This window comes from Manduca sexta, chromosome 27, assembly GCF_014839805.1.
Source record: "Manduca sexta isolate Smith_Timp_Sample1 chromosome 27, JHU_Msex_v1.0, whole genome shotgun sequence".
Lineage (NCBI taxonomy): Eukaryota > Metazoa > Arthropoda > Insecta > Lepidoptera > Sphingidae > Manduca > Manduca sexta.
This window is the reverse complement of record NC_051141.1, coordinates 15511515-15525119: the sequence shown is the minus strand read 5'-3', so window position 1 is coordinate 15525119 and position 13605 is coordinate 15511515. Positions and strand designations below refer to the sequence as shown.

Sequence of the window (13605 nt, the reverse complement as noted above, 5' to 3'; positions counted from 1 at the left end):
AAATAGCTGTCAAAAACATCACCGATTCCTAATTTAAGCCTTATTAACAGGCAAAATGGCGAGTTTTGACTTACAACTAATCTAAATTTGTGTTTTAACTAAGGATAGCTTTGCGAATTTTTTATAAGTACCTAAGACTAATAATGTCTATACCACGCATCTAACTATCTTTAGCATCAACTTATAGTTTTACAGTGATTAAAGATCTAGACTTATTTGCTTTCTTATAAAATATATCCATAATGTTGGAAATTCTTATTGTACCAATTCCAGGCCTGTACAATCAATCTATATTTGCTATGTACCGTTCTCGTATAAGGATCAATCAAGACATCCTTACATCGTGAAGTTGGCCATAACTGATCATAATGATATATTTTACAATTATACATCATAATATTTATTCGCAATGCACTTATAAATTATATTATTTCAACAACAGAATAAAATTTAGAAATTTCAATTTAGAACCAGTTCAGTTATTAGTATATGCGTGACTTGGAACATAATATATATAAAATGTTTACCCATCTTAATAAACAATCATTCATTATTTTCCATCGCTACGTACGGGAAAAACAATATTTTTATGAGGTCTTAGTAGGAGTTTGAGTAATATTACTTCAAGAATGAAACAAAATGTTCCTGCAATACGATGTTTGTATATGGTGGTAAGGCCCTAGTACTCAGTAATCTAATAATAGTCACCCTAAATCAATACTAGGTCTACGAGGACGCCAGGACCCGCCCACAAATGTTCTGGTGCATGTATTTATTCTGGAATAGTTGCACAGATACGATCATAATTTCACATCCCTCGATAGCTCAGGGGTAGAGCAGTGGACTGTAGAAGTTGTTAATAGTTATCCAATGGTCGCTGGTTCAAATCCGGCTCGAGGGACTTTTTGCCTTATTTCCGTTCAAAATATTTTGTTATTAAACTTTAATAATGATTATTTAATAACCTATTAAACTTATACAATCAAAATATTTTACAGAAATGAACACACATTATAAAATTAAACTCGAGAATCATTGAGTACTTATATAAACTTGATTAATCCTGCTTACTTACTAATCCTTGTGTTCGTTACAAATACAACTTAGAAAATTTTATTTATATATCATTGTTTTGAAATTCGGTGAGAGACATCTAGGGATCATAATCGAAACCATAACATACACAGGGTTCGTGTTGCAGATTAGCGAATAGTCAAGTATTGAAGGTCGTAGTTCCGTCTAGTATCACAAAATGGCGTGTGTACCGTTGGTAATGATGTACTGACTGCTTGCCCTGGTCTTCCACGATAATCTAACCCAAATCGGCAGATATCACATACCCTAGAAATACTTATTACTGTTGGTTTTCTCGCGATTTTTTCTTTCCAATAAAATGAGCGATTAAGATTAAAATGAAATTATAAAACTCTTTAAATTTGAAAGTTCTGGTTTTGAATCTGAGGATATATTTTCAGTAGTTCGTTTGATTCCCTCGTACAGATAGGTTTTATATTAGTGTTTGCAAATACCATTATGAAATCTACAACACAAAAAAAAAAGTAAACACAGGAAATTTTATTTAACTTCATAGGAAATTTTATTGAAACAAATAGTGACAAAACCTGCTATTCACTGCACAGGCACATTTCTGGTGCAGTACAAGTGAACGAATGATTAGCTAAGACTTGCAATAAAAATAAAAAAAAACAACATACACGTGTATGTTATTTTCTAAATGATTTTTGTTAATTTTAATTGACAATGTGTTTATTTATCAATTATGTAATTACACTAAAACCCTTTAAGACGATTTCAAAAAGGCCCTACCAAAAAGCATATGAACGCATAAGCTTTTTAAGCGGGATTATCTAAAGCTTTTACTAGTCCATGAACAAAGACCAGTCTCCCAAGCTTGATATTGTGTACCATAATATGTTACAGGACACTTACCTTACCTATCACTACCACACCTCATATTTCCGACCCATTACTATAGGCACAGTCTAGGACAGCTCACGGCTTAGCCTACAATAAATAATTAAGTTCGCTGTATCACGCTAAGGGAGCATAGCTCAATGGTAGAGCTACGGCGTAATACGCTGAAGTTCCTGGGTACGATCCCCAGTGTTCCCGTTAATCGTCGACATTCTTTTTCTCAATATTTTCATCCCACGTGTCTTGTAGCTAAATCGTGTGTTAATCGTTCACTTCTACTTAAGACATATAAAGGAAAGGACCTATAAAACAGTTCTCATATTATTCATAACTAGCTTTTGCCCGCGGCTCCGCCCGCGTTATAAAGTTTTTCAGGCTAAAGTTTTCCGTTATAAAAGTAGTAGTTTCCCGGGAGCCTATGTTCTTCCCAGGGTCTCAAACTGTCTCCATACCAAATTTCATCTTAATACGTTGGGTAGTTTTTGAGTTTAACACGTTCAGGCAGACAGATGCAGCGGGGGACTTTTGTTTTATAATATATTTTTTAGAACTTTTTAAGTGAAACATTCCCGTCATACATCATTGTTGCATAACTTTAACCGTTTACGAAGCGCAGGCAACGGAAGGTCTCAAAACTCATAATTTTCCTCGTTTTTGCAACATGTTTCATTACTGCTCCGCTCCTATTGGTCATAGCGAGATGATATATAACTTTGAGCACTCCACAAACAAAGGACTATTCAACACAAAAATATTTTTTCAGTTCGAATCGGTAGTTCCTGAGATTAGACATTACTGCTCCGCTCCTATTGAATATAGCGTGATGATATATAGCCTATAGCACTCCACGAACAAAGGGCTATCCAACGCAAAAAGAATTTTTCAGTTTGGACCGGTAGTTCCTGAGATTAGCCATTACTGCCCCGCTCCTATTGGGTATAGCGTGATGATATATAGCCTATAGCACTCCACGAACAAAGGGCTATCCAACGTAAAAATAATTTTTCAGTTTGGACCGGTAGTTCCTGAGATTAGCCATTACTGCCCCGCTCCTATTGGGTATAGCGTGATGATATATAGCCTATAGCACTCCACGAACAAAGGGCTATCCAACGTAAAAAGAATTTTTCAGTTTGGACCGGTAGTTCCTGAGATTAGCGCGTTCAAACAAACAAACAAACAAACTCTTCAGCTTTATATAATAGTATAGATTAAAAGCTGCAAAACATATTTTGTTTTCTATAGTAGGACTAAAATTATAAATAACACCAATTTACTTATTGTACGATATAGATATTATGGATATGAATTTTAAATGATCCTGATGTCATTTTAATGACTAGTTAAATGTTAAAACCAATGGTACTGAAAAGTTATTTTTTTAATATTTCCCAAAAGCAAATTTACTCTTATTGTTATTAACCCCCAAGGGTAAAAGAAGGGTGTTATAAGTTTATGGCGTGTATCTGTTGTCTATGCATCTGAGTATATTTGTTTGTGAAATGGATCGATTTTGATGCGTTTTTTTTAAATCCGACATGATCGAGATGTTTCTTAGCTATAATGCAGGTATATCTACTCAGGTATTTGAGATCATCAGCTCTTTTTCTATTTTTGCAAGTTCTATTGATTTGAATTGGGTATACTAATGCTTCAGTGGTGTTTTCAAGACGTAGCAACCTTTAGCTGAAACTGCAGCTTTAGATAATCTGCGGGATATTCAACTCCTCAGCAAGTTACAGCAAATATATTTAGGCTCATATATATATACGTACTTATTCATGAAAGATCTCCATGAATAAGTACGTATATTTGTATAAGGTTAGTACATTTTGATGATTGAGGCTCATAATGGAGAAAATTGTAACTTTAAAGATTGAAATAAAAAAAATAATAAAAACATTAAATAACTCAAAAATCTTTTCAAATCAAATAAAAAACGTATATCTAAGGGACGAATAAACATAATATTTACTTTTTAGAGATTTTTTGTGTCAGAAGTGATTTAAATTTTGGTTATTTTATTAATATTTATAATTTCTCGTATAATTTTGTTCGTTCATATATTTTGTTGGTTTAATTTTCCAGAGGTGTTATTATTTTTATAATGTATAAGAAAAAATAAAAACATGATACTTTTGTATTTTTCGCGTTATCGTGTATATTCATGTTTGAAAGAATTTTGGCACTTCTTTTTCACTAGATTTAGGATAACATCCGAGCATAATTACTAACATCATTACTAACAATAAAAATATTCAAGTACTTAATTTTCATTATTCTGGCTAGCAAAATACCAATTGTGGTAATTGAAGTATTGGCGGTATGTAACGTATTCGTTCACACACGTCATGCTCCTATGACGTCCTAACACCCTCAACAGACGTAAATACCATATTGATTGCTTGGTCAAGTTACGCATGCGCATAACGAATCGACGTTGTCTCTATTTTGCTACTTCCTTCACATCTATGCGGTCTTGGTACAAAGACCGCGTTTTCAACAGCTCGGTCCATTTACATTTTGATATGCTGAATGTGAAACGAATTTTATTGGTATCACAGAACTCAGAGCCTAAATCCAATTACATTAAAAAAAAATCATTTAGATATAATGATGTTGCGTTTCGCGTGGTGAGTCAGATTTCGTAGACCCAAAGTTCATACAAGTCATAACATTCCTACTCCTTCCCAATTCCTTCTTTATTTATCTCATGATGGCAGCGCATCTAAGATACTTAGTGTATTAGGATGTTGATGAACTATGAAGATTACCTATTAAAAATCGGATGCCCCATTCGCTTGTATGCCGGCCTATGCAATAAATAAACTTTTTGTACAAACAATAAACTCGACCTCAAAATCCACTATAATTGACAAAGCAAACAAAATATAATTAATTGAAACTAATTGTAATTTCATCACCCAATGTTCTTAATCATAGCTTACTTGATCAAGAAAACTTATTTGTAGAATTAATTGAAATTTGATTAAGTGGTATGTATTTTTTATTAATAAAGATAAAATATTATAGTTTACTGAAGGACTTAAAATACATGAAACTATTCGTAAATTATATTTCGTATCCAAACTTTCAAACCAACTCAAATAATTTTCTTTACACACTAACTTTAGTACATAGAGCACATTTTTACTGCAAATCGGTGTATCTTTAGTTTTACTTAAGGTCACAATATGAATTATTGACTCAACTAAAAAGTTTAAAGCTTTATTGTCATAGATGAGAATTGTTTGAAAGTCAATGCAGCGTTTCATGTTTTGAGGACGAAATTTTATTTCATTGAATATGTCTGAATGCATTTTTGAGACATGTATTTATTTTCATTCCTTTCTATTTTCTTTTTCTTTATAGAGTACACCTGAATTGCTAATATGGTTTCTTTTGCAATGTATGCACAAAGCCTCCTGCAATGTTATGTTATTTGTTACATGATTTGTAAATGTGGGTTTTACTGCATATAGAACAACGTTTAGAATTGTTGCAAATCTAAAATAAATGGCCATACCTTAAGCAGCGTTAGTATAGCTTGACTGGAGACATATACTTTGAGATTTCATATCTCCACCCTGCAAAATCGACATGTTCTGGAAGACCAGAAATTGCAAATGTGATCGATAGAGTCTAATTAGTTGTTGAATAAGACCATTGTCAGTGTTAGTATTGTGCATAAGTATTCGGACAGTGATGTTTTTTTGTACAGGTGAAGAACATGGTAAAAATGATTTTATTCTTTAATTTTATTAAGACTAAACTTAAAATGTTACTATTTTAAGTAGCTTTGATTATTTAAAAATACATTAGCAAGACCAGGATTTTCACCAATATACACCAATTTTAAATTTATTGAGCTTTTTAGATATTTAACTCCTCTATTAAATCATTTTAAACAAGTTGACAATAATAGCAGATCCCTGGATCCAATGGACCTTTGACTATTTGCAGATTCTACAAATACAACAAATTCTGTGGCAGCAACAATTTCGAAACACCAACCTGTGGAATCTATGATACGTGAATACGTAGCATATTTTACAATTTCTAACTGCTCTTCTTTACACTCCGAGAATGAAGAAACTCTCGAGGTTTCCTCAGGCTCATCTTCAACAAGAGCCGCATGTGAGCAATTATGGAATAGCAACAAGTTTATTTTTTAAATTAACAGTTTTGTATAGTTCTCTTTTATTTGTTAACTAGCTTCCGCTCGCAGCTTCGCCCGCGTGGATTTCGGACTTCAAAAATGGAGGAGGTGCTCAATTTGTCGGGATGTTTTTTTAAGTATGATGGTATGCAGGTGGTCCGATTGTCCTGTCAGGGTCTGATGATGGGATCCTGGTGAAATCGAAGGAAGCTTATAGCATGATTCAGTATTCACGCGTTATGGCTTATTATTAGCGTATTTCATGTATAACTTTGGTGTTTCTATACCGATTTCTATGATTCTTTTTTATGGAATATTTAATAATGTTAACTTTTTAATTAGGGATGACTGAGAGTGTTATAAACGTAAGAGTAGACAAATATAATGAGAAAGCTTCGAACTGCTAAGCTATCGGGGAGTTACACGTGTTATTGTGAGTCAACCATAAAAGATAGACATATGCTGTCGTGGGATATTTTTACATAATTTTAAAGAGAACATTTCCGTCATACATGATTTCTGCGTAGCTTTAACCATTAAGGTTGCACACGCGACGGAAGCTTAAAAATGGAGTAACTTCTCCCGTTTTCCCAACATTTCCCTTCACTGCTCTGCTCCTATTAATTGTAGCGTGATGAAAAGTATACTATAACCAGCACAGGAGTATGACAAATAATTGTACCAAGTTTAGTTAAAATCCGTCGAGTAGTTTTTGTTTCTATAACGGTTATACAGACAGACAGACAGACAGACAGACAGACAGACAGACAGACAGACAGACAGACAGAAAGACAGGCAGACAGACAAAAATTTTACTAATTGCATTTTTGGGATCAGTATCGATCCCTAATCACCCCCTGATAGTTATTTTGGAAATATATTTCATGTACAGAATTGACCTAAACTCTCATATTAGTGGTTAGCGATAATGTTTTTACGTTATTCCACAAAGGTGATGCCTTCAGGCATTATGGCATATGCTGTTGAAATTGAATAAAAATTTGCACAATACGCGTGATTGATTTGATGGTTTCCAATTGAACTGTTAGGAAACGAATCGCAGCAGCAGCTCCAGTAGTTTATCGTTAGTTTCAGAAGCTCCAGAGCCAGACTTTGATTTTGTGAACAATTGCTTCATCTGTGCCAAAGCGATTCAGGATCCAAGTAATTCGCGTACAAGCCGACAACCGCGGGTTTGTGTTGTACGTAATGAGAGTACAAAGAAAAGTATTATGAACCTTATAAACACACGTTCTGATGACGTTGCAATGGACATTGCTTAACATTGAATTTCTTAAGATTTTCGCTTATAACTTTTTTATTTATAGTTCTACGACAAAAAGTTACTGGACCAAAGTTGTAGAGAATTTAATTTGCAACAAAAAATGTTTATAATTTTTTTTTTGTCAGATAAAAAGTTTAAGAGATACATCGTAAAAACCATTTCAACCCCTATTTTCAAGATGGCGGCCGTGGGACAAGGGTGGCGACCCCACAAACTTGGTTTTAGCTTTACACTGACCCCCCCTACACTTCAAAAAAATAAAATTGCGTCCTCTAAAAAACGCAAGGTAAGGCCTAAAAAATGTAACATTTCAATGGACAAACGCGCGAGCTGGTCATTTTAAACCAAAGAGGATATAATCCTACGTTATAGTTGCAGCTAAGCCACGCCTCCTGGTCTTCTAGTAATATTTTGCTAATTATACATATTAATTTTGACACCCATTATTTCCGGAATAATTTCTTTTGTGATTTACATTATGTTATAATATGTATAATTAACAGAAATGTAATTACTATGCCACAGATATTTACTGTGCCAAAAATAAACAAATAAAACTGGATAAATATAGTAATTGTCAATATTTTCATATAAATTGAATGTATTCGGCAGTTGACGATTAGTGCTGCCAGACATTATGGTCAATTCTCTTTATTCTAAAGGTATTTTTTTTTTACATTTTTACATATACATTTAAAAAACAACATGCATATAAAAATAAAAAAATGTATGACCCTCCGATGGCGAAGCGCAAGGCCCAAGCCACCGGCGCGGCGGTTAGGGATTCAAAGTGAGGAATCTCCTCACAATGCGCGCCGTGTCCAGCAATACTGCCTTCTGCATCTCGCCTCCGACCCAACGGCCAATTGAGAGCTTCCGAAGATGTTGGTCGAGGCTCTTTGGTATCAATCCATGCGCAGAAACGACAATCGGGACAATAATTGTAGAGTCCACATCCCACATGTCGGTAACCTCATGTGCCAAGTCTAAATATTTGGATAATTTACCAGACATTATTATTATTATTCACTGTGGAACGCAATTCTACCTTACCATAATGAATGTTATCATTATCTATCTCTCGCTGGTCGTCAGTGCGGTGTGCTCGTGAGGTCGCTCTTTGCACATTTGATTGATTTCGACGACCTAAGTCAAGTCGTCTTCTTAGCATTTTAAAACATACAAATAAATAAACAACATAAAAAATATATAAAGTTCTCAGTCACCGACATACTGATGATAAATTTTAATAATCATTTTGAATAATGATTTCTTAAGTTTACGCGAATGTTAGACATTTAAATTAAACTATTTTACGAATTTTATCGCGGTTTTAATATTTTACTTTTCTCCCGATGTTTCGATTTTGAAATTAAAAATAAAAATCGCAATCATCTGACACTTTTTCACTTTTTATTTCTAAAACAGAACTGTTTTGTATTCCAACAAAACAGACCAAAGAAATCGAACCTCATACTACAGGTATGAAATAACAATTTCCGATCATCTATTACTTGCAAGAAGTTCTTGTAAAAGCAAACCTGTAAATATAATTTCGTAAGTTTTACATGCCATTAAACCCATGTTTGGTATATTAAAATTTAAGTAATAGGCCAATAATTATGTATGTAATGCTTACGATGATGATCATGATGGCAGCAATTGTGGAATAGAAACTGATTTTACTATTCATTATTTTTTTATGCACGTTTTTGAATAATTCTATGCGTTATATTAATTCAAATAATTCTTCACATCTGATTCACGCATAGAAACTTTTGTTATAAAACCGTTAAAGTTACTTTCATTATTAATTTATAACTCACGTTATTTCGATAATTCCACTGTATTTATTGTCAAACCTCATATCATCGGACGAGTCATGTTTTGGATATATGTATTTGAAAATTGATATAATTTTATACCTTATGTAAAAGATATAAAGTCTATATTGTACTGCATACTCTCTTAGGTTACCTGAGCCTAGCCCTCCTCGTGTATCATGCTCTCCTAGTACTGGTGCGGATAAAATATAACGTCAGCTTGAATCAATCCGAAGATATCCACACCGCTTTGGCTAGCAGCTTTCGATTATCTTGTCGCGTTATTTTTTATTACTTATATGAATAGATCTTTAGTACCAAAATATGACATTAGTATTATTAAAAATAATATTATTAAAAATGTGAAAAGAACATTATTCAGCTAATCTTTAAACCAAGTTTAACCAAATTTTGAATCTGGGTTTGGTATCTCTGATTTCAAGTCCTTGCGGCTTGGGAAAGAAAAATACGTTTACCTAATAAAGTTTGTTTGTAGAGAACAGTAAGGAATTTCTTCTTTTAACAATATACCCTTTTTATGCAATAAAATATACATACTTATATACCTACGTATAAAATGAAAATAAACAATTATGCTATATTTGCAACCCTTTTATTTACAAACATTAATATTAAATACAAACAAAAAACAAATTTAAGTAAGTTTTAACAATACTGGGTACTACTAACACATTAATTTTCCCTGAGACTCGCCGAGATTCACGGCTCGGTGTCATAAAATGCGTGCCTCTGTTAATCCTAGCGTACAGGAATTGTAGTGGTGGGTGTGAGGGAGGGAAAGTCTTTATTAAGGTTCGACAAAACGCCAACTTCATATGTAAGGACATAATAATAAGGAAGTTGAATGCAGGCTATATTACCTATTTGCCTTGACCAATGGAGTTTTTCATTTTCTCTCGCCTCAATGAGACCAGTCAACTCGTACTTACCCGACTCAAATGAAGATATAATAATAAAGTATATGATGGCAGCAATTGTGGAATAGCCACTGATTTTACTATTCATTATTTTTTATGGACGTTTTTGAATAATTCTATGCGTTATATTAATTCAAATAATTTTTTACATCTGATTCATGCATAGAAACTTTTGTTATGAACCCCTTAAAGTCATTTTCATTATTAACTGATAACTCACGTTATTGCGATAATCTCATTGCGTTACTTTATCGTCAAACTTCATATCTTCGGACGGGTCATGTTTTGGATATATTTGAAAATTCATATAATTTTATACCTTATGTAAAAGAGATAAAGTCTATATTTTACTGCATACTCTCTTAGGTCACATGAACCTAGACCGCCTCGTGTATCATGCTCTCCTAGTACTGGTGCGGATAAAATATAACGTCAGCTTGAATCAATCCGAAGATATCCTTTGCCCTGGCAGCTTTCGATAAGTAAGAACTTACCAATATATTATTAAAAATACGAAAAATGAATTCATAAAAATTTTGAATCTGGCTTTGAGATCCCTGCTTTTTAAGGTCTTAAAGGTTAGGAACTTTGTGTTTGTAGTGACAAAAACTAATTATTTTAATGATATGTGCCTTTTTTAGACATTCAATTATATATACTTATATATGTATGTATAAAAAGAAAACAATATGTGATGCTACATTTACAACCCTTTTATTTACAAACATACTTAATATAAAATACAAATCACAAACAAATGTAAACAAGCTTTGAACCATGAAACATGAACATTAATATTTTTGGTACTAAGTTTCTCACAAGTCGTTACAACTCAAGCAGCCTCCTAATAAAAACCCATGATATACTTTTCAATACAAGGTAATGACTAAACGAACCACATTTTGTTTTGTAACATTATTATAAAACAAGAATAATGCGTGTACTTGTAAATACTGCTTATTCCATGAATTGTTATACACATCAGAAAGTGATTTAAATACTTACTATTTAAGTACATACTGACTAGAAACAACAACGAACGGAGAACCTAATTTAAATAAATAAAAATAAAATATACTCAAACTTTGAAATCTCTTCCTGGCCATCGTTATATTGTTACACACTAGTTTTGTACATAATTTGAATAAAACTAAAAAAAAAAGTAAAGGCGTAAAACTTCTTTTGTAAAAAATGGTGCCTAATTAGAAAAGGAGACCGCTTGGATTTGTCGAACCCAGGACCTTTTCAGCGTCATACGCTGAAGCTCTCTACCACTGAACTCCCGATACTTAAAAATGTGAACTTAATAGTTGATTCAACACCAAGAAGCACAACAATAAAAAAAATATAATGATAATTTTACATAGCAAGACATAAAAAAAATACTAGACTGAATATATTTAAACTTAGTTATATAATATTATGTGTGAATATATCTCGGCGATGTGGAATCACGTGCCATGTGCAAGCTTGCACTAGACTGCCCAATGATGCACCGTGTACTAGGAGTTTATAAGTCCACAGCGCAATCCGTATCAATGCATTTTAATTTATTTTTAATGCATTAGAATATTAGGGTTTTCTTACGCACTGACAGTAAAGTTTTTGTAATATTATTGAAATATACCTTCCAACCATCTATCGTCGGGCTTTCTTGTTATCAAAATGAATGTTCAATATTAATAAGATCAAAGTTACATATTACCCATTGCATGATAGTTGTATAATAAATCTGCAACATTTTTTTAATAATTATGTTTTTTACGATTTCCTTGGAATCCATGGACCAGCTTAAAAGAATCCCAACCGTTCCCTTGATTAGTAGTTACATGGTTCTTTCCACAGTATTGGTAGTCCGAATTGGAGAGTATTTTTTCCTGATGCCTAGCTTATGGGAGTAAAATTAACACTTTCACACACACAAAAATATGTAAGATCCACTTTTTATCTTAAATAATCACCGATAAAAACAAGTAATGCAATGCTAATGCTGTTGTAAATACAAATATGAAAGTAGATGTTTCATCTAAAGTATCAACAAAATGTAAAATTACGTAAACTTGTGATATTAATTGACACCATACTATCTGAGAAAATTACGGTCCAGATGCTGGAGTACCTGAAAGTGATACGTTAGCAGTAGTTTCTTCGCGTGTTATGCTCTCCGTGTAATGTTGCGGATAAGATATTACACCTACCTCGCTAGATGTTTTTTGAGTTTTTGCTTTTCCTTAAAAGTATTTCGATATTATTCTGTATTAAAATTATCACAAATTAAATTGCTAAACTTAATTTATACTTTGCGTTGACTTTCATGTATATATTATATATATATAACATTGATATTGCCTGCAATTTATCACCGTTTTACTAGGTTTTCATGACACAGCAGGAGTCTCACAGTTTAGACTTGTGTTTTCGTTATTTTTATACTTACATATTATCGTACACACATACATTACAGCACCAGCAATACAGACACGTGAAAGCTTACCTAGCACCTAAATTAAATATCAATGATAATGGAGATACACAATAAACCTGTGATGACAACGTGCAGCGCAGTGCAAATTGCAAAAGCGCATCTTCCTTCCAGCCCGTTCTTCGTGTATACATTGCGCTAGAAATGCACGTTTAGTGCATCTACACTGACTAGGACTTCATATCTCCATAGGTATGGCTCAATGAAACTAGAATTCGTCATCGTCTATATTCGTTAAATTTTTTCGATGTTTATCGATATTTATTTTTATAATTTGATAAATTTTGGAATTTTCCAAATTTTCATTTTCCACGATTTGAAATCGAACCATAATAAGTGCGACAGTTTGATGAGACATACATATACAAGCAAAAACATATTTATAGCAATTATAGAAAATAAATAAAATAGATTGATGGTTTATATTATGTATTTCGCGCAGTTTATATGAAAAAAAAATGTATTCACCAAATAGAATTGAGAACAATATAATCATAATTGGATATTAACCTGTTTCGGCATCACAATATAAGAAATATGCGAATTAAAACAGGGTTACAAAAAGGATATTTATAGCGGAAATAGCTCTAGTTTCCCAGAAACAGACCATGAATTTACAGAAATTTATATTTATTTATTTATTTTTATATATGTATATATATGTATTTTTTTTATATATATATCTATATATTTATATATGCGAGTATGTTTTAATTACATTTGTTTACTATTTCTCTTCTTATTTGTTTTTCACTTCTTTTATTATACACCTACCTCCGTCATCTCTACACCACCCCCAGATTGACTGGGAGAATGCCCATGGCATTAAGTCCGCCTGTATACCATGTGTACAAAGTGTTAATAAATAAATAAATAAATAAATAAATTCTTTTGAAATTACATGACCCAATTCAAAATTGGCGTTTCATCGGGATTTGTAAAGAAAATAAGAAACTGATGCAATTACCTCATTAATTTCGAGG

The 13605-nt window shown here is 32.7% G+C and overlaps 1 protein-coding gene and 1 non-coding gene across 6 annotated transcripts in view; both read left to right on the top strand.

Moving 5' to 3' along the window:
* Positions 1-13605, top strand: part of LOC115445604 (dynein heavy chain 5, axonemal) — a 148480-nt gene that overhangs the window by 81552 nt on the left and 53323 nt on the right. The window lies entirely within an intron of this gene.
* Trnay-gua lies at positions 815-901 on the top strand. The gene is given in 2 exon segments: positions 815-850; positions 866-901. It is a non-coding gene; the product is annotated as a tRNA-Tyr (tRNA).